We start from the raw sequence: 24,138 nt of genomic DNA, 5'->3' as shown, positions 1-24,138 counted from the left end.
ATAATAATTAGCGTTTTACAATCATTTTTAAGAAAGCATATAAAGTTGTGTACCTTGGTATCTATAGTTTCGGTACCGTTATGACAACATACGTGCTATTGGAAGGATCTTTACTTACAAGTAACATGCTGCTGACTCGGGAGTCAGAATGCTTTCATGGTACACATTAGAATCCTTTATCTTTGACAGTGAATTATTTTAAGTATCAACTCCCAAAGCTAAGGAAACTTGCACCATAGGGCACTTCTTATTTTAAGTATCAACTCCCAAAGCTAAGGAAACTTGCACCATAGGGCACTTCTGATTCGCCTTACAGATTCGCTTTGCCCACATACGGACTCGTGCATCTCACTTGAATGCTTTATGAAATATCAGTTAAACCTCTCTCGGTAACCACCGTTTAATGGCTCTCTTTTATTCTATTATATTTATGTTTTCCGGCTCTCTATTATTTATTCTATAATAATAAATAATGTGCATGTAATTGCTTTTTTTCAAATTAGCTCGACTCCAAACGTCGGCCAGGTTGTTTATTAAAGAGGAAAAGCAATCCATTTATGATGGAATAAAATTATCTATTTATTTGTTCGATTAGAATTATTATATTTTAGAAATCTAAAATAAGAAAATCAGGTTAGATAACCGTTTTAATTTAAAAACAAATAAATCAATATGGTAGTAAAAAATATAAACATTTTAATAAACGCTAAGCGAGCGTGTGTGTATATATGGGGTTGATTATATTTTAGGTGGCTCAAGGTATGGTTATGTAATAGTATATTTTAGAGTATGTTATAGATTAATATAGTCATATTAACAATATTAATGTGGTTGATATAGTCGAAGGTTTCATAAACATATAAAAAAAAAATTCAACAAGAAGAATACTTTACCAATGTATACATTTATCTGATTAACCATGTATAAAAAGGTTATGGGCTTATATTAACTTGAGAAAATTAAAAATAAAAAAATCACACATCTTATTTATAATGGACCATTTTGCTAAATAAAATTTGTTTATATATAAATGAATGTTATAAATAATAACAAGGAACTTATCATGGAGGAACTTATTAGAATTGGAATAATCTCACATCCCTAGGAAATTGGTGGGTGGGGAGCCACTTGGCACTAATCTATTTTTTTAATTTATTAAAAGTAATGGACCATTTTGCTAAATAAAATTTTCTTATATATAAATGGATGTTATAAATAATAATGAGGAACTTATCATGGAGGAACTTATTAAAATTGGAATAATCTCAAATCCTAGGAAATTGGTGGTTTTTTAAATTTATGAAAAGTCAATGCAACTTAACAAACTTTGTAACACACTACAACCCTTGATAAGCATTAAGACTAAGAATATGATGAGCATATTCCCTTGAGAATCAATCTAGGCTGTCAATTTAAAAAAAAATAGTGAATAGATCTTCATTCACCTTGAGTTGAAATAAGAAGTCTTCATCAAATATACAATGTTTTACTACCATTAATAACGATTATCTATAATTTTCTATATTGGATTATGATTTCCTCTAATTCATTATGGTTTATTATTTGCCACTTATGGTTAACTTTAGTTAACGTGACTTGATTTTTCTCTAATGTGGTTGATTATGTTTGATTTTAGTTATATGTATTTCATTATAATTGATCGTTGTTAATCATTGATTATTGTTAATTATAGTGAGCTCTCTAACCTCTACATGTCCATTTATGAATGTTATAACTACAATTGATCTAATGATAGATATTTATTCCCCAACATTCATATGAGGAGACTTTTTCCAAGCAGTTGTTGTTATAGACGAATGTACCATATGTGATCCCTTTTTACTTAAATATCATCACTTTAGTTTTGTTGCTATTAATAGTCATATCCATCATGGAGTAGAAATAATAGAGGCTTCTAAGTTTCTTTCCAAGATCATAATTGCTCGTTATGAAAACAATAATATCATTACCATATAGGAAAATAGTTATGACCAACTCTTCTAGCTTGTCAATTTATGTGCCAAAAAGGGTAGGTGATAATGGAAACCCTTGCTTGACTCTAATATTTCATCAATAATATCATTACCATATAGAAAAAGAGTTATGACCAACTCTTCTAGCTTGTCAATTTATGTGCCAAAAAGGGTAGGTGATAATGGACACCCTTGCTTGACTCTAATATTTAATTCAATTTCCTTCTAACAACCCTCAATTGTCCTATCATTCTAAATGATATTCTCATACATATTTTTCACAACAACCCTCAACTCAAAACACGCCATTATTTCTTCTAGCCTCTTCCATAGTTCTGTTCTAGGAATAATCTTTTTTTGTCAAAATCTTTTCTAAAGTAAAAAAAGTCACTAGAAGAGTTCAATTTTATTATTTCATCATTCTATTATAAGTACCCTAACAGTAATCAGATGCTCAATGGTAGAATAATGTCTCCTAAACCTAGCTTTAAATATATCTCTTTTATCATGGATTTCAAGCCAACGAATAATGTTATTTTCCAAAATAAGCTTGTACAACTTGGCTAAAGTGTGCCTAATCAAAATGTTGTTGCAACTAAAGGGCATTATTTTATCCAAACTCTCCAAGATAGCCACGATAAGGCTTAACATCCAAGGATAATTAACCCTTGTTTCACTACTAAATTAAACAGCTTGTATATGTGTGGGATGAGGATAGGTCTCTTGATTTTAAATTTTATAGCTTCTTACCCTTAAAAGTCCTTAAATTTCCCGAAAGCTAGATATTTACCTAGAAAATAAATGCCTTCCAAAGAAAATATATCATTATTTATATGGGAATTCAAAATGGTGTCCATGGAGTTAGGAGATATATAGAGGTTTATAAGGTAACCATTTCAAGGGAATCAAATGACGATGTTTAGTTTTCCAAATCATAATTTTCCTCCAAAACTTTCTAGGGTTTGACTTAAATAGGTGTAGTAAATGCTCTTGATTTTTACTTATATAATATATTAATATCCTCTAATAAGAGATTTACATTTATTAACCTTATCATGTTTTAAGGTTTCATTAGGAACATCCCTAATATGTTTCCTCCAAAATTTACTAAGGTTAAGCTTAGAGAGGTACAGTAATAGATCTTGCTTTCTACATATATAGCATCCTTTCTTTCCTTTAATAATACCTTTCTATTTATTTATCTTATTAAGTTTTAAGGTTTTGTTAAGAGCATCCATAATTTCTTTCCTCCAAAATTACGTAAGGTTAGACATAGAGAGATGTAGTAACTACTCTAGATTTCTACATATATAGCATCTTTTTTCTCCTGTAATTACGTCGTCGGGAATTCCCCTCTGGGAAGAACTTGCCTAGCTACCACTCTCCACCAATGTTCACCATCAAATCCATTGTTAGACGATTGAACAATGGTCTTCCATCAGATTAAAACAATTAGGGAAAAATTATTTAAATAAAACATTAAAACATTACAAAAAATAAAGAAGATGCTAATTAATAAACAATACAACAGTTATCGTAGTTGCGCCTTATGTAAAATCTCCTCCTCTGTGTGAATAGTCATATTTGCAAAACAAAGCATAGTTGTGTAATGCCTCCTCATTCACTAGTGAGTTCCCCTGTAGCTATCGAACCCTTCCTCATTCACTAGGGAGTGTCCCTGCATCTAAATAAGCTAGTGAAGCCCAATTGAGGATGATCTTGGAGGGATGAAGTGGGGTGTGCCCAATGGCTTCACCTGATCATATTGATTATTAGTTAGGGTCATCTCGCCTGCTAGGTTTATACTAATTTCCTTTAAACATACACATTTCTTTATTTATTTCATTTGTTTTTTGTTGGCTGCTTGTTTCATTAAATTTCTTATTATTTTTCGTGATGATTAGCAATTTTCTTTTGTGATGGTTATCAATTTCATGGAAGCCTTCTTCTTTTGACAAATGTATTTCTGTTTGGTGTGTGAGGTAAGCCCTTTGGCCTATGTATTTTGGTATGCACATTATTTTTGTATAATTTTCATATGCACAAGGTTGGGTTTGTCTATGTTTTATTTTGTGAATGGGAAATATGCTAGAAGTCGGGAGACAATAAGAAAAATGTGGTTATTAGCTAAATTAAACACAACTATCCATGAAAAGGAACCATAGAAAGTTTTCCATACATTTTCGATGGCTTTGATTTCGCTTAAAATCAATGTGGAGGGCATTAACCTCAATAGAACCTTGGAAATCATTTTAGCAACTAGTAATTGTTAGTTATGTCAAGTGTAGTAGATTGGCTTCGAACCTTTAACATGTCCTTCAAAATCCGGTTAATTTCTTTATCAACTAGTAATTGTTAGTTATATCAAGTGCAATAGACTGGCTTCGAACGATTGACATGTCCTTCTAAATATCACTACTTAGATCTATGTTGATTAAGATTCCATCCAAAACCCTCTAGACCTCCTTGGTAGTCATGTATTAGTCTCAGGCCCATCGATTTTGGTATGCGCTTGATTGTTGTAGACCGTTCAGATCCACAAGGTTGGGTTTGGTTATTCCTTATTTCGTGAATGGGTGTTATGGTAGCAAATTCAATTCATATAGGTACAAAATAGGGGTTGTATTAACATTGCAACAATAATACCCATTGAGTTTGGTATGATTCTTTAAAAAAATTCATAGTGACAAGTCATTTTTCTTTATGGGGACAAAACATTCATCAAGATAGTTGACCATACACTAAATATAAAAAAATTGATTCAACTCGAACTAGTTTATTTGGATGTCCATCTAGTTCAAATTTATACTAGCTTCATCTTCCTTTAATGTTGAAACAAACTTTTTAATAATATTAACCGACATAATTTTGAAATCAATCAAGCTTGTGTTCTAAGAATTAGCTCTACTATGCATTTTGCTCATTGCTTTTGGAACTTCATCTTATTTTATAGGACCTGGACCATTATTGCCATTTTTACATCTTCAATTATAGGTTTGTTAGTATCTTCATCAGTCTATAAATGCCCCCCCCCACACAAAACCACAATTCTTCTTTTTTAAATTAAAGTTGTTCTAGTTTTTCTTAGCCAGACTTGCATTGGATGATTTATTAAACCAAGAATATAGTTACTATCACACATATGTCTCCCATGTTAGCCACTAAATACATCATTCTTGAAATATGGACTGTACTCATATTCTTGAGAAAAGCCTATCTCTTTTGTATAGCTAGGTTGCTTAATGAATTCTCCAAATTCCTCTTCATTAATGCTCTTGGTATGTCAATAATTTTCAAAGGAAAAACTTGTATTATCATACAATGAGTTTTGTAGGGAGTCTTCATTGTTGGACCATGTTTCCTTGTCATAATGATCATAATTTTTATACACGCGATAATCCTACACCATATATGACTTGAAACTGTTCTTTTCAAACTTCTGTTTAATGGTTTCAACACCTTCATCATTAACTGAGTTAGAGAGTGTTACTTAAAAAATATTACGCAACTCCTATTCCACTTTTTCCTATTTACCATCAATTGAGCAGTCATTAACATGGAAAAGTTGGGACTAGTGACTATTATATTAAGCTTAATAGTTCATTTTCTCAACATTACCTAGAAACACTACTATTAGAATCTAAGGAGCCTTCTTAAAGTTTCATTAATGGTTATTAACATATTCATTTGCATGAGAATTAGGGTTATTTTCAATCAAGCAAACATCTAGACTATACTCTTGTTCTTTACCAGAGCCTATCTCTTTTCTATAGCTAGGTTGGTCAATCAATTGTACAAATCCCCTTTCATTAATTCCCTTGGTGTTTCTGTTATTTTCAAAGGAAAAAATCACATCGTCATACAATGAGTTTTGCAGGGAATCTTCATTGTTACAACATATTACGTATTCATAACCATTAAAATAAACCATATATGACTTGAAATTATTGATTTCCAACTTCAATTTAATGGTATCAACACCTTCATCATCAAGGGAGTGAGAGAGTGTTACTTGAAACTTATTACGTTTCTCCCTTCCACATTTTTCTATTTATCATAAATTCAATGGTCGTTAACATTAAAAAATGGGACTTGTGAATATTCAATTCAATTTCGTAGGTCATTATTTCAATACTCTAGCTAGAAATACTATCCATAATATATATTAGAATCCAAGGCATCTTCTTCAAAGTTCAATAATGCTTCTTTCTTGCCCATATTCATTTTAATTAGCATCAAGGTTGGTTTCAGTTAAACAAGAATAGCTAGAAAGGGTCTCTTTAATTAGTGCAGTAACAAGTTTTCAAACTTGTAGATAAGGAAATCCTCATTCTCAAGATTCTAACAAGTATTTAAGTACTTTAAGAAGTCAATTCAATGTCTTTTTCCTTCTGATCTTTGTCCTTATGTTCAAGAAAAGAGTGGGACTTTCCTTTAGTGTTTGTAACTCAAGGACTAGTTTGAAATGAACCTCCTCTCAACTCTATTCTTTTTGAAGCACAATATGGATTGAGTAAATATCTCCTTATCTCTGTTTGGAATAATTGGTTTGTATTTTAGCAACTTGTCATACTTGGTGAGGAGATGGAACATTTTTTCATACCAATTTGACATCTTCAACTCCATTGTCATGAAATTCCTCCTTGTCTCCCAAATGGCATTTTCCTAGAAAAAACAAAATGCATAGTATGGATATTAGATTTTGGAGTAGTAAATCAACAAAGAAAGCTTATATATATGGGATTTTGTGAAATCACCTTCTCTGTGTGATGTTTTCTCCAATCAAAGAAAAACTTGATGAACTCACTTTTTCTGTCAAACCTAATATGTCGGTAATGTAAGGGGCATAAGTGCACTTGAAAATAAGTCATAGTATAATGGTTTCATCATAAGGGTTGGATAGTCAAAAGATAAAATATTATTCAAGCTCACTGACCAGGCAGAGCCTTCAACGTATATTTTGTATCTAACAACACCAGAGAAATGTTAGAATGGCCTTGATAAATATGCTCAAACTTATTATCAGATAGACTTTGCAGGTAGGAGACAACAAGAAACACGTGGTTATTGGTTGAAATCAATGCTTATTTCCTTCCCATATTCATTTTCATGAGCATTAGGGTTGTTTTTAGTCAAACACGAATTTCCAAAAAGGGTCTCTTTGATTAGTTCAATAACAAGTTTTCTAACTTTTAGACAGGGAAAACCTCATTCTCAAGTTTCTAACATGTATTTATATATTTTAAGTAGCGAGTTCAAGATCTTTGTCCTTGTTTTCAAGAAAAGAGTGGGACTTTCCTGTAGTGTTTGTAACTCAATGAATGGTTTGAGATGAACCTTCTCTCAACTCTATTCTTTCTGGAGAACAACATGGATTGAGTACATACCTCCTTAGATCCTTTTGGAATCATTGGTTTGTATTTCAACAACTTGGCATACTATGTGAGGAGATGGAACTTGTAGCGATACACATTCGACATCTTCAGATCCTTTCTCATGAAATTTCTCCCCGTCCCCCAATGGCCGTTTCCTACAAAATACAAAATGCATAGTATGGATAATATATTTTGTAGCAAGAAATCATCATAGAAATATTATATATGAGATTGTCTGAAATCACCTTATCTATGTGATTGTTTCTTCAATCAATGACAAACTTGATGGACTCACATTTTATGTCAAGCCTAATAGGCCATTGATGTTCAAGGGGTATAATTTCCCTTGAAAAGAAGTCATAGTATAATGATTTCACCATAATGGTTCGATAGCCACATGCTAATATATTCTTCAATATCACTCATGTGGAAGAGCCTTCAATGCATATTTTGTATCTAACAACACTAGAGACATGTTAGAATGGAATTATAGATACACTCAAACTTACTATCAGATAGAATTTACAACTGGGAGACAACAAGAAACACATGGATAGTGGTTCAAATAAAACACAAATATTTGTGAAAAGGTACCAGAGAAAGTTTTCCATACATTGTCGATGGATTTGATTCTACTTAAAATCAATGTGTAGGGCCCTAACCTCAACAAAACTTGGGGAATCCTTTTAGCAACTCGTAATAGCTTGTTATATTGATTGTACTAGACAAGTTTCAAGCCTTTGACATGTCATTCTAAATATGATTATGTGCATCCTCTGTCCTTCAAACATCAAATAATTAAGCTTCATGGTGATTATTAAACTTCATGGTGATAGTATCTTGAACTCCTATTCCCTTGTAAAATCAAATTGGGACCCTTATAATTTAGAGATGAAGCTAAAGTTGAAACAAAGTCTGTTTTTTTATCCAAAAATTATAATAGAGTAGACAAATAATTTAAGAAAACAATACTTAATGTTTCTTCTTTGATGATATTTATTGTACCATGGAGAATGTTATTAATGGGAAATTGTCTTGTTTTCTACCATTTTAGAGCCATTGCTTCCTTGCTAATTCCTCTATTTGGATCTGTTCTAATCAAGATTCCATACAGAACCCTCAAGACTTGCTTGGTAGTCATGTATCGATCTCGGGGCCATCACTAAAAGCAGACATCATGAAGTCACTTCAAGGGCTAACTAGCATACGTCCACAAACTCCAAATTCAAGAACGTAGGTTGTCTTAAGACAAAGGTGGAGAAAATTACAAACAATTTATATGGTTATTGTCTCCTTAAATGCATTTGGAATGTATGCCTATGAGTATTTTGATGATTGTACATTCTATCAATGCCTTATTGAACCAAGGAGGAGAGATCTCTTTTGTAGAATAGTCCATGCCATCAAGAGTTGGTGGAAGTGATTAAAACTAGGAGGACTGAAGGTATTTGAAGGAGGAGCAAAGTTATGAAATATAATACTACAAACTTACTTGGAAGGCATTGTCGGCCCTGTACAATTAGAAAAAGATAGGGACTTGATAAGTTCTACTTTTGAGATTATCAATGTAGTTGGTATTAGCATGTGCAACGTTGGTTAGTGGTCAAAGACAATGGGCTTGTCGCTTACCCTTCCAAAATATATAGCCAAAAATGATAATCAATCTCATATAAACACCAAACGCTTTTGGCTATCATAATATAGATGGAATAACTTTTGGATTGAATGATAATAGTTACTTTGATGGCTAACTTTATGTACTAAATTAGTTGTTGCATGTAATGTTTTATGAAATAGCCACAACTCTTACCTTTCGTTTGATCTAGTTTTGGTACACTATGATTTATAAATAATACTTTTGACGTTTTCATTTTATATTGTTCATAATCAAGTTAGTTAAAGGAAGGATTTGGCTTATGAAAACAAAAAATCAATGAAGTTTTATGCCAAGAAAGTAAAGTTAGGGTTTTTGTGGTTTAGGATTGTTTTATGGTCAGGTGTTGTGATATTTACAGTGGAAATCCATATCATGTCTATTCTTTCTCTACTCCTAAAAACTATGCACTCCCAATTAAGACCTTGCAACCAATTATAAAATGGAAAAATTCCATTTCTAATGTTCTCTATGCAATGATGCAACCTTGGAATTAATGAAAATAGACATGGTCACGTTTATTGGCCCACGATACTCTAACCTTGCTCATGTTTCATATCTTATAGGAAATGGAATTCAAATACCAATTTTGTCCTTTGCTACCACTAATCCAACTCTGACATCATATCAAAACCTTTATTTTATTTGTGTGATCCATAGTGATGTTCTTCAGATGGAAGCAAATGCAACTTTAGTGGATTCTTATGGTTCAAGAGTTGTCATTGTGTATGTAGATACCAACTATGGGAGAAATGGAATTACTACATTTTGGGATGCTCTGTCGGTGTTGGCACTAAGAGTAGCATGAAGGCTATTATGATTCTTGGAGTTCCCTGAAGTGAGATGGGTAATGTCTTAGACAACTTAGCTTTAATGGATACATGAGTTTTTATAGTCTATATGTATCCAGATGTTGGTCTTACTTTTCTCTTCTGAAGTTACGGACATTTCAATGTTGGGAACCAACTAATTCTAGATAGCCATAGATTGGTTATCTATTGTTTTAGATTCGACTCCACTGAAATTAGACATCACAAAGTCACTTCAAGGCCTAATTCTCTTGCATCCAAATACTCCAAATTCAAGACGATATGCTGTGTTAAGACAAAGGTGGAAAAAATATAAACCATTATATGGTTAATGTCTCATTCAATGTGTTTGGAATGTATGCCTATGAGTATCACTATCTCAGAAATCACTTTTATGGCTATGATTTATTGTGGAAACCCATCATTTCCAAAATGTTATTTTATACTACATAAAAAATTAATTTAACATATCCAATCAGAACATCAAAGCAATGCATCAACTAAAAAAAACTGAGAATTTTACTTGTATAACTAATACAAAGTCCATAATTTGGCCTTTTATATATGCATTAAAGACTGTTAGCCTCTTATCTTCTTTGCTCACCCTCTTCATTTTATAAGTTACACATAGGATAATTAGTTTACATAAAAATTTGACTCTTTCCATCATGTTGCACGTGTCAATCCTGACATTTAAATTTTGACATGGGGGTTGAAAGATAACCCTTTTAAATTCTAAACGGAGTACCAAACAATGTCCTGAATCTTAGAATGTAAGGTGTTCATAGACAATGAAACCTTTCTACAACTCCTATAATATTGGAAATTATTCAAGTATTGCCTCAACAACTCCATAATGGTATCTTCTAAGAAAACCCTCTTGAAGAATTGCATATACTTTTCTCAAAATATTTGCATCCTTAAGAAAGTTCAACAATAGGCAAAACAATCCCAAATTCTATTTTGCAGACCAAAGTTGGGAAGTTTTAATAAACTAGACATTGAGGTATAGCCTATCTACTCTAATAACTAAGGATGGTCATTTTCAATGTCAAGAACTTATATGTTGAAACTTAAAGATTATCTAATTGGAGGGCTATGTGTGCATTGATTAAATTGAAGTGGATGAGATCATACATTCAATATAATTTCAAAAATTTTCCTAACCAACTAATGTGGATATGATGTGTTATATAAGTTTATTAAATAAATTGTATTGCAACTCTACTTTTTATGACTGTGCTTTGGCTATCTAATTGGATCTGATAGAGAAACATAATCTGAACTTAAATCTAACTATAAAGTGACTTCCAGGTCCCAAATGTGTCAAAATAATTATTTTTAACTGCCAAATGTGTAAAACAAGGTGGAAAAGGTATGAAAAATAGGCGGATCCAATTTAAATATCATGGAAAAAATTCAACTGAGTTGTATAATATTTTTATACTAATTTAGAGTTTTGAATATATTAAATTTTATTTTTTTCAAGAGGAACATTGCCAATGGAAAGTGCAGCAACCTAGTCTTCTTCCTAATGTAGAAATCCTTTGAAATCTTCCTTACTTTGGACAAACATATCTTGAAAATGAAACCCCATACATAGTGTTGGACTTAACAGGTATTTTAGTGCACATAGAAAACCACCCTAAAAATTCTATACTTTTGATCACAAAAACAGAACTGTGACAACATGCTATAATTGACATAAAAAATGACTCAAAATGAACATACATTATCTTTTATGCTAGTGCTTTCTATGTTATTTTCTTACGATGTTTCCTTTGCAACATGTGGTGCAATTGCTAGCAAGAGCTTTGTACATATCTATCGTATGAAATTTTAAGGTTTTGATAGGAGAACCCTAATTCTAAGATTAGAACTAGAGAGGTGTAATAACTTCACTTGCTTCCTATTTATAGCATTTGTATTATCATTATCATACTAAAGACTCTTATTTATATTTTCTTTTTATATAGCATAGGGGATTGTAGTAAAACTATAATAGACGTTTTTAATGTTATTTTTATAAGCTAAGATGTGTAAATATTTTTTTAAATGCTTTAATAATATATTTATTTCACTCTTTTCAAAAGTAGGTGGCTTTGACTCTCACTATTCTCATGAATATGCTTGTTTTTATTGCATATTTTAGAGTTAAGGTTAAAGGTCTATGGTGGCTCATGGTCATTTAAAATGTCATATTTTACAATTTGGTTGGATATTGGATATTAGATAATCTTTGAATGAGGATCTTCTTCATCCATGACATTACTTCCAAAAACATAAACACAACCCATTTAGCTGGATTTTTGTCACTTAACTATGCCATTGAGAATTATAAGGTCTTTATAGCTATAGATTTTGAATTCTTGTTAGGTCTTCATAGTTTTTTTTTAATCTACAAGTTAAATCAATGAACTCATGCAACAAAAGAGGATTAATTCTTCAATCATTGCATAAAATAATAGCTTGGTTAGATGTTTTTCTAGCATTAAAGTCTCCTAAGAAGAGGATGTTACCTATGTTACCTTCATTCGTGAGACTAGGAATATCCTCCTATAAGTTATTATAGGGGAAATTTTTATCTAGAATGCTTTTCTTATAAAACCTAAAAGTGATATGTGATAAAATAAGAAATCCCCTTATACTAATGTGCCTTTTGAGAGGGTCTATGTTATAAAGCATTAGGAGAGACTATTTTTTTATATAAGAACCTATTCCTTCCATTCCTCCACTAAAGGATTTCTTGTTCCGACTTAACCACAAAATGATTAATATAATCATGCTCCTAACTCTCAAGTAAAAATACGAGTAAAAAATGTGATTATTTTTCCTAAAATTAAGATTAATGTGTGTGTTCACATGGAAAATATCCTTATATTTAATATCTATATGAAGAATATAAAGGTTCATGTATTGGAGGCACTATTCATATTCAACAACAAGACCTAGAGCCATTACATCAAAGTTATTCATGTGAGGAGAACAACATTCCCCAATCAATTTAGTTAAACATAATTGACAAAAGTAAAATATGTATTACATACATAAAAAACATTCAAAATATGACTATGATGTTGGAGAATAGACAAAATATTTTATAACATAGCTTTCATATTTTATAATTAATTTTTTCCGTTAAAACAATATAGTGTAATTGTGAATAAAATGATAATTCTATATTATTTAAATTATATTTTTAAATATATAAATAAATTCAATATCAACTAATAACTCAAATTTTAACCCAAATTTAAAATTAATAAAAATATAATATAAAACTGTAATTTATTTTAAACCATTTCAAAATTCAAAAATACTAATTTAAATTGTTTCCACAATCTAAACATAATAACTCAAATTTGTAATTCCTACCCATTCCAATGAAATTTCAATATCAATTAAAAAATCCCAGGGGAACCTATTTAGAATCTAGTAGCGGAAAGGGCCTTATGAATGCTCATTTGGTGCTTTATGGACTTCACTGTAGAATGTTGACTGAAGTAGTGTACATGCTATTATTATGGCTCATTTAATGCTTCATTCTGCGACTATATCAAAAAAATATAAATATTAAACGCTTGATAATTTTAAAATGTATAGAGAGACAGAACTTCATCATACCTACTCAAACTGGAATAATATAATGCGAAAATATAAACTATACAATGGATGACTGTCGACAAAATTCCTATATGATTCTTTTAATGCGAAAATATAAACTATACAATGGATGACTGCCGACAAAATTCCTATATGATTCTTTTAATGCCAAAATAAATATAGACAATCTGCCTGCATGAACAAAGTTGCGGCGAGATTTATATGAGATGTCAGTAAATTATGTAAAGCAACAACATGGCCAGAGTTCCATATCTGATTAATGTGGCATGTTTTTAATTGGAGAAATAAAGGAGAATAAACAAACTCACGCCGCCCTGGACCAGATCTTTAAGAAAGATCCGCTCATGAATAAAGTGAAAATTTCGAATATTAACAACTTTGGGTTTGATGGCCTGAGAGAACAAAAGGAATCCCTCACGCCAATCACGCCTGCCCTATGTGAGCAACGAATGCATTGAAGCCAACCATAACCTGCTTCAAGTGGATATTTAAAAATGAAAAATAATGTTGGCATGGTCAACTGTTTTGTAGCCAACGACGGCTGTGAGCGCACCCATAGGTTTGGCAGTTGGTAGAGAGAATAAAAAAGTTCAGACGGAAAAAGATTCTAAAGCGAAGAGCGAAAAGTATTCTGGTTGGTCTCATGTAACCTTCGAAATAAAGGTCCTTCTAATAGCACTGACAGTTTCACCTTTTATGAGGAAAGATACCAACGATCATGTTGTTATAAATGTACCAAAGTGACCTTTTTCGAGAAACAATATTATAAAACAGTTTAATATATGATCTTGTAGTTCGGAAATTTAGCATTGAACACCGAATGTCGCATGGCAAATAGATCATGCCATTATTAAGAAGTTTTTAACGCTAAAGGCATTTCTCGTATAGAGTACAACATGACAGGGTGTTTTCCGAAGCGTTTATCAATATAATGTTAGTGGAAATCTTCAGCATAAACATCTATATATAGGACCGTTTAGAGCTTAGTCAATTCGAAACAAGAGCATTTCTCATCTTAGACAGCCCGATAGATTGTCTTGGTAATTGGTATTGATAACTTGTAGGGTGGCCAATTCTGTGTAGTTGATTAGAAATGGAGGCCAGAATAGTTGTTGTTATACTTCTGCTATTGTTTCTAGTCGACGACTTTGAAATGTGCATCAGCCGAAGCTCGGTTTATCCATTCATATAGTGCGAACCCTAAGGGGAACGGCCCCTTTCTTTCGCTCAAAGAAGCTGTCGGCAAGAACAGCTTAAAGGGAGCTCGTCGTGGAACTGGTCATGGAATTAGTAAGAGGGCAAAATGCCCTCCGTACGAGCATAATACGGAAAAAAAGAAGGAGAGAGATGTGGTTTTTCATCCCATGGGTCATAGTCCAGGAATAGGCCACGACAACCCTCCCGACCGTTGACAATTCTCTTTCATAGGGATCAGCAGGAGTAAATAATCAATGCTTTCTAGTATATACATGTACACGTTTAGATACATATGAAATCGCGATCAATCAAGTCTTCAGAAGAATCAAACTCTTCGAGGTGCATAATTAATAAAAATGCATAATTTTTAATGTGAAGTATTTTTACCTACGAACTTGATACTTCTAAATACGTGATCAGTAGATTAAGATGGAGAAATACGCTTCATATGTGTCTTGATTAACATCTACCCTACTGGATTGTAGGGTAAGCCGAAATAATTTAAGAGAAATTGTACTATGACTAGATATTATGTAGATTAAAACGTGTTTACATACCCGACGAATTTGTGCAACGATTTTAACATGGTTCGATATAGACTCTGATTATTCATGTTCTGTTTAGTTTCAGTTTTCCTTAATATTTTCCTATTAACAGTAATGAAAATAGTAATATTGTTGCATATCTAGATCTGACTAAAGTACCCGTCCAACTTTCAAAAGTGATTAAGGTATCCGAGGTTACATCGGACTAGTGAATTTGTTTTTAAACCTTCTGTTATTTTCCTCTTAAATTTGAAAAATGGCTTTGGGTGAAAGCAAAGTTAGTGAGAAACGTGTTGGAAAGGTAGAGGAGACAAAACATAAATAATTTATACACAAATTCACGAGCTAGTGCTCTTTTATTGATCATACAAAACATGATTCTTACACTGAACCGGGTGAAGAGTATTTAAACTTTTACGACTAGTGACTCGCTTAAAATATCTTGACATGCACCCACATGCAACCACACACTAAAAGTCATCTATCACTTAACTCGACTTGACTCAACACTCAAACACTCAATCACTCAGTTAACTAACTCTCTATGTTTAGCTAACTCCACATGCAGGAGTAATTACAATTTCTAACACTCCCCCTTAATTATGACCATATGACTCAACATAACTTAACTTGACTCAATTATCACTCAAACATGTCTGCTAGTCTATGTCTCAGCTAGGCTTACAATGACTCAAGACTTTCACAATTTTGCATTTTATTTTTGTCTTCTTCGAGATTCTATATCCTCGAAATTGCTTCATTCTCTGTTGAACTTCTTGGTGTAAACTTTATTCGCTTGCTATTGCTGCAATTTTTCTTTGACTTGTTTTGAACTTGTTGTGAAAAACAATTGGATCATGTCTTCTACACCTTCCTCTTCAAATATTCATTCAACCATGGACTGCTACCAAAACATTGCATCTTCAAACTGTCTTCTTTTCCTTGCTTCTTGTGCTTTATATTCATGAGTTTGACTCGTTTCAATTTGTTCTATTACTTTCTGAATCCATTCTTTAATGAGCTTCAAATCTACATGGAACTTATTAGCAACCTTGCTTTCAACCTCTTTGCCCATGCTATTCTGAACACCTGCATATTCAAAAACAATGTTAAAAACATGTTTATTACGCTCTTCAGTGAGAGCTTCCTTCTCTACATTTTCCTTCTTTTCAACTGCATGGAGGTTGTCTTCCACTGTTATGGTGTTAGTCGATATTGTCATAAAAAACTCTTCAATCGCTTTATCTTGTTCTTGATCATCAACTGCTACTAGATCACATATCGTTTCATGAGCAGTTCCAATTGCTTCATATCTTGCTGCTATAGTGGTAGCTTCAACCTTCAATATTTCATCAAACATTGCGCTTACCATATTGGCAAAATCAATCCCTGTTTCAAAAAAGAAACCACACATATCATCAACATAATGTTCATCCACACTATGGTGGGATATCCGAGTATGAATGTGCTCATTGTCAATTTCATTGACAATTTCAACATCACCAAATCCATCAACTGAGGTTGGATTCACCAATTCACATACAACTTTGTAGTTATCATCCACATGTGTCTCATCACAGTGGGATTCACCATCATCTATATCATCCACGTTTCAGTGGATTCCTTGAGCATTCATATGCTCTTGCTCTGCTTCACAAACAAAGGCTTCAACTTCTCTCTCTGCAATATTTGTTGCATATTCTTCATCCATATGCATGGGTTTCAATTTTATGGTCTTGACAACCATCATCCACTTTTGAGTGGGATTCTCCCAGCTTCGTTTTCCTCTCAGATTTTTGTTCATCTTCTCTCAGAATGACTTCTTTGCTTGTGACATAACCTGTTGTTCTATGTCACTCTCCTTTGTGCCAAACTCTGCTTCCAAGATCTTCCATGCTTCCTTGGAAGTTGTAGCTTTTGCTACCTTGCACAAACACTTCTGATCCAATTCCTGTTTTATAAAATTCAATGCTAAAACATCACATACTACATCTTATGGGTTATTAGACCGATACTCAATTAACTCTTTAGCTCTAAGAAAAGTCAGCATCTTGATAGCCTAATAATCAAAATATTTATCTATAAACATAGGAGATTGTAGCAGATCAAAGCTACCCCAATCACCCTCGATTTCTTCTTTGTCTTCTGCTAGACTTCTTAGTTCCTTTGTTGCGGCCTCAACCTCTCTAACCATGGAAATGATCTTTGCCTCTTCTTTTCGATTTCTTTCCTTAATATACTTCAGTTGCGCTTTGCAACCCATGACTATTGTCATTCCTGTTTTTATAGCTGTTTTGGTGATTGCTTGATGCGGTCTTCCATATCACTCCAGAAAAAAATATGATTTTCAATATGCATCCCTGTAAGGTACAATCTTCACCAAAAACACTATCATGCTTGACAAAAAACCAAATAACTAACAAACTTTACAAAACCCTAAATTCTCTGGCCAATAAACTATGTAGACCTTTTTATAAAATCCTCGATTATTTTTTATATATAAAAACATCTTTTTATAAAATATCTTTATCTGTAATGAACTTTCCAATATATCAAAATTGACATTAAAACCCTTCGAATGCCTTTTATGTTAAAATCCTTCAAACTTTATTGCAAAACCTTTTATATTTCATAAACGTTTATATCCGTCCATAACGCTTAAACTTTTAATAAATCCGTCCTTCGAACGAACCATAACACTTGAATATGGGTAAAAAGAATCCAGGTAACTTAAAAAAAAAAAGCCTGCCGTGGGCCACTCTCCTTTAATACCTTTTTGTATTAAGCGACTCTCTAACAAACTTTTATGAGTCAACTCTCACCACGCGTGACGGTTTAAACAAATTTTCTTGACTTGGTTAAGGCCGCCGTGGAGGCCTACGCACTGAAGCTCTCTGCGGCAACGATAACCTGCATTAGTCCTTTAACGCGGTTCTATGTTAAGCCCAAGATCGTTATAGCTCAAACGAGAGGAAAAATTATTTCTCTCTTATCTCTCAGGGATTATTGGTGATCCGTTTTTTCTGGTTCTTTTGTTTTGGTATCAATTTCAAAATAATTCACACACACATCCACTAGTTGTTCCTCTTTTATTCATGATATAAAATATGATTCTTACAATGAAAGTGTGAAAGATATTTAAATTTTTTTGGACTAGTTATTCGCACAATATATTTTTACAGCAATCACACACTAAAAATCATCTATCACTTAACTCACTTAACTCAACACTTAAACATTCAATCACTCAACTAACAGACTCTCTATATTTAACTAACTCCACATGCGAAAGTAATTACAATTTCTAACTAAATAGTCCTGACACCAATTACACCACCCCTTTAAAATTTAAACGCAATATATAATGTAATGACGTTAAATGTAGGCAATATTTTATTTATTTATTTATATCCATACTGAGGAACAAAAAAACCTCGACTATAAGGCTTTGCTCGAAACCCAGCGAAAGTACAATAGTTTGAGGTTTTTTCTCCTTAAATAAATCAAGGAGGATTGTACGCTTTGTCAAATTAGAGATAAATACATGAAAGTCATAGGTGAAATCAAAACCTTGGAGAACAAGAAAGACACCTTCACTCCCCACTATTTTATTGATACAAAATTTGTGTTTAAACAATGCTGGTAGAGCTTAGGGTCTTTCTGACTCATGCCCGGTGATTTTAATATCAATTGGATACCTTAGTCGTAAAATCTTAATCTAATATTCTGGCTCAAATTATTTAAAATAAAATTAATATTTAAAATTAATATATATATATATATATATAATAAAATATTTTGCCTGAAAATTATGTTGCTGAGTATTTCAAACCAGTCAAGATTGAAGCTTGCAATTTGCTATGCCAAAGAAATAGTAATTTTATTTCATTTTTCATTGTACTTTTATATATTAATAACTTAAATTTAGTAAGAAATAATTTAGAAAACGATATTTAAAAAAGAGTAGTTAAAATTCAAGATATTGACCCTGCTTCCGAAAGCAGGGATCAAACCTCTAATTCCCAAGTCGCAAATCTCTTTGAGAGGCGCTCTAACTTCCGTGCTCGATTCTCTCTTCAAAATCTGTGAGACAACAGGGTCCGTATTCAGAGACGAAGGGCAGAACGTGGTCATTGAAATTCTTCACCCCGGCACGACTGGTGATGTTGCGGGCGAGGATAGTGGAGGTGGTTGTAAATGTGGCCGGCCAGAACCACGGATGCAGTCCACCAACTAATAAAATTGATCCGTCTGATTCGAAGAGGTGTCGGATGTAGCGTTTCGCGATGGAGTGAGATCCATGTAACCATCAGAAAACGAGCAGTTTGAAAGAGAAAGGCAGCACAAATATTCTACGTGTCATCGCTTTATTCAGATGGACTTGTTCCCTTGTTCAACAATTTATTGTCTAAAAAACGAATACTATTGATTCTAGGGTTAAGGTTTTTTTTAAAGTCGAAGTGCGCGAGGTAGCTTTTGGCGAAGGAGATTTATGTAACTATTAGAAAACGAATTATTTCCCAGGTTAGGTATTAATCACCAACGCCGCCGCTCACTGTTCAGACAGCCCCTATCACTGTTAAACAGCCAGCGTAGTGGGCTAGTGTCAGTAATAATAAATTTCATTCATTCTCAGTGATCAAACGCAAGTTGAAAGATCACACAGTTTCGGCTGTCATTGAAATGGAGATTAGGAAACAGACCTTCTTACTAAAACCAAAATGTCTCTTAAAAGCACGAGAAATTGTTTAAACAATGTCCAACTACGTCACCCACATGACACACGTCAATGCTAACAATTATGCGTTGCATTATTTAAAACAATGGTTCAACGATGTGCCAATACTCATAAACCTATGTTGTATTAATTAAGGCAACTCTTCAAACACGTGGCAAAACACTTTAACCACTTGCTGCTATGACGCAAAAATGACTCAGAATCAACCCGAGAGAAGCTCATCGTTGAAAAAAATGATAAGGAAAAATGACTTAAAATCAGCAACCCGAGAGAAGCTCCTCATTGAAACAAATGATAAGGAAAAATGATTCCAAATCAATTTTGAATAGCAGGAAGAGCTTGATAGGGAAAAATGACTCAAGATCAACTCCAAATGGCAGAAACAGCTCATCCTTAAAACAAATGACGGGCCCTAGTATGAGATGCTGGTCCTCCATAGCTCAACCTTAGGCACAGATCCTTTCTTGCGAATTTTTAGTGGTCTTTCAAGCTTGAAATATTCACTGCAAAGAAATTTTTAGTGTTTCTAAGGTGCATGATTTTTTCCTCATTGAATATAGAATCCAGCGGTGTAAAAAATGCAAGGGAATGAAGGAATGAATTAAGTCATACTCACGGACTTTCCTTTCCTCATTGAATATAGAATCCAGCGGTGTAAAAAATGCAAGGGAATGAAGGAATGAATTAAGTCATACTCACGGACTTTCCTAGATTTATTTAACTTTTAGAAACTTCAAAACCTTTCCATGATTCCTCCTTAATGAAGTTTAAATAGTGAAAGCTTGTAGTAAAAAAACTTGAAAAGCAAATTGTAAGAATTTTCGCTTTCAGATAAATAATATTGTTACGTAATTTATTCTATGTTGGAAGTATATTATGATTTTTGCATTTTAATTTATAGAAGCAATTAAATACAAGCAAAATATTAATAAATCTCAGTTAAATTTGTAAAATTTTATGATCGGAAGCCTCATTAGTTTAAACGCATAAAAATACATAATATATAAAAAAATACAACAAATTTTTATGGAACATTCATGGTTTCTCGAAGTCGATGCCCATCATGGAGGTCCCATTTTAGAATGACAATAGATATTAATAAAATTGTATGTTTTAAGCTATGAAGATGACCTTTTTACTATCTAGGCAGTCGAACTCGTCAGATCTCTGCCCACTACTGCCAACGCGGTCTCCCACCATTTCTCGACATCTGTTTCCATGTGTCCACCATCCTCCATTTCCTTCCATCTCTCATCTCCCCCCTGTTGTTTGTTTGCTGGTGGTCTGTTACCTGTGACAGGAAGATGCCACGTTGGTCACATGCCTGCAAAGGAGTAGGTGGAAGTGAGGTAATGCACGCACTATTCCACCCTACTCGCCTTTACAAATTCACCTGCACTACACAATCGTTTTCTTCCCTCCACTGCTATCATCTTCCTTGTTTTCCATTCAGATCACTTGCTCCAATCCTCTATTTTACTCTAGTATGACATCGCCAATTCCTAATTCCACTCATCATTTTTAGAACATCAGTGATTTTGTTGACTGGGATCCCTGAAATGTTGAAATTATAATTTCAACTGCAGTGAACAGTTGAACAACAGCAGCTATTTTACTTTAGAAAAGCCACCGCCATTACCTTCTTTTCACCCTTTGATTGTTTTTGTGTTCCCGAAGGAGGAAGATCAAATCCACCGCTATGCCATTACTTCTAAGCAACCGCATTAAAGAGCAGAATGGCCGAAAGTGAAAAGAACTAGCCTCGAGCCGGCCGCAGCATTTATCAGCTATGGATTTCCACACAACCGACTCAAGAAGCACAGCAGAATGTCAGAAAGATCAGATTTCGTTCATTATGAGTAGTAGATTGCAGCAAAGACTCTGTCAGAGAGTTGAAGCGATTGATGGACTGTTATGACCCCTATTGCTCTATATATGTGAAGACACAGCAGTGTAGATGACATAGAGAGCAGAGGAGAGCAGGCAGCAGCATGAAGAAAAATGCTTCCAGAATAGTGAACTGCACAGCAGTGCAGATTTGAATGTAATTTGTTTTGTGATTGTTTGCTGTGAGAGAGCGTAGAAAACACAGCAGCATGAAATATTTGCAGTTGTTCTGTTGAGAAAACAAAAGGCAATACGCTGCAGCGTGTATGTGCTAAATGAATGTAAGACACAGATTGAAGTGCCTCTGAAGAAGGCATGTTGGAGAATCCCTCTGTTAGAAGGAGGATGCTATTTATGTGGAACTGAAGCGTTCCTTGGTGAATCCCTCTGTCAAGAGGAAGATGATTTTCAGCATAATCTTTCGTGAAAATCCCTCTATGTGAGGAAGACGAATTTGTATCAGTTGGTTTACTGTTTATAAATAGAAGTTTTATTTGCGCGTTGCTATTACACCGTAACCAGAAAATAGTCTTCACGTCAAAACAAAGTGTTGCTGATACACGAGTTTCAGCATTGCTGAAACACCGTTGCTGATACACTGCAAATAGCAACTGACGAAACTGCGTTGTTGAAACACCGTATTCCGCAAACGATTTTTATTCCGCTGTGTTAAAACAGAGTATTGTTCTGTGTTTTTAGTTTTGTTTAGAATTATCAGAAATTCCAACATGGTATCAGATCTTGTCCAAGCTCTTTGAAGATATCAAAGAAGCTGAAGGAAGGTTTCTTGCTGCAGCAAATTATCCAGCAGAGTGAAGACTCAGTCAAGAAAAATCCAAGGTATTTCTCAAGCTAGTCTTCTGTGTTACTATTGAAGACAGTCAGTTATTTTAATACACAGTCAAGTATTTTTGAAGAGTGCAAGAATGGCCAGCACCAGCACTAGCATGGGTATTTTTAATACTCAGCTCCCACTACTTAATGGGAAAAATTATGACTATTGGGCAATAGTTATGAGAGCTTTGTTTTTCTCAGAAGATTTATGGGAATTTATTGAAGATGGTTTTGAAGAACCAACAAATGAAAATGAGTTTAATAGCTTAACTCAGGCAAAGAAAGCACTATTGAAGAGCTATAAGAAGGAGGATGCTAAGGCCCTCTACTTCTTGTATCGAGCAGTGGATGAGAGTGTGTTTCCAAGGATAGCAGCAGCCAAGACATCTAGAGAAGCATGGCAAACTCTCAAGACAGCCTATCAAGGCATGGAGAAAGTGAAGACAGTAAAACCTCAGTTCATTGAGGAGGAAGCTTGTGATAAAAGCTTAGAGAAAACAGTGAATGATAAAAATTGTTTGTCTCATGATGAAGATGATGAGGAGATGGCTGAAGTACATCCCCAAATAGCAACACCAACACAAGGGCAACAAGAGACACCCTTGAGGAGAAATGAATGTGCTTCTCCAAGCACACCACAAGAAGCAACAAATGGAGGTACGAATTCTTTGTTTGCTTTATCTAGTCATGTTGATGACCCTGTTCATTTAGAAGATGGAGTTAAAGATAGGAAATGGACAGAACCCATGAACGAGAGAAAGGAATTGAAGTTCCTTGAAGATATGTTTAAAGAGTACGGAGTTCGATATGTAACTCTTGCCAAGATGGTCGAGATGGGCTTCACTGCTAACACCCTTGTCAATATGACAGAGGAAGAGATTGAAGATTTGATGAAGACCCTGGTAGAACTCTATCAGATGGATCTTCCTATAGGGGAGAGATATGGAATTAAATCTCCCATGAGAGCAGAGAAGGAGCAGGTAGCAGATATTCTGACCAAACCATTGGATCAGAAAAGTTTCAAATTTTTGATGAAATGTCTGGGTATGACTGATAACCCAGCAGTTGAAATTAAAGGGGAGTGTTGAAATTATAATTTCAACTGCAGTGAACAGTTGAACAACAGCAACTATTTTACTTTAAAAAAAGCCACCGCCATTACCGTCTTTTCACCCTTTAATTGTTTTTGTGTTCCCGAAGGAGGAAGATCAGATCCACCGCTATGCCATTACTTCTAAACAACCGCATTAAAGAGCAGAATGGCTAAAAGTGAAAAGAGCCAGCCTCGAGCCGGCCGCAACATTTATCAGCTATGGATTTCCACACAACTGACTCAAGAAGCACAGCGGAATGTTAGAAATATCAGATTTCGTTCATTATGAGCAGCAGAGACTCTATCAGAGAGTTGAAGTGGTTGATGGACTGTTATGACCCCTATTGCACTATATGTGTGAAGACACAGTAGTGTAGATGACATAGAGAGCAGAGGAGAGCAGGCAGCA

This window comes from Pinus tabuliformis, chromosome 1_2 (genome assembly GCF_031772625.1).
Source record: "Pinus tabuliformis cultivar Carrire ecotype Pingquan chromosome 1_2, CPIR1, whole genome shotgun sequence".
NCBI classification, from domain to species: Eukaryota; Viridiplantae; Streptophyta; class Pinopsida; order Pinales; family Pinaceae; genus Pinus; species Pinus tabuliformis.
Note: the sequence above shows the minus strand (reverse complement) of the source record.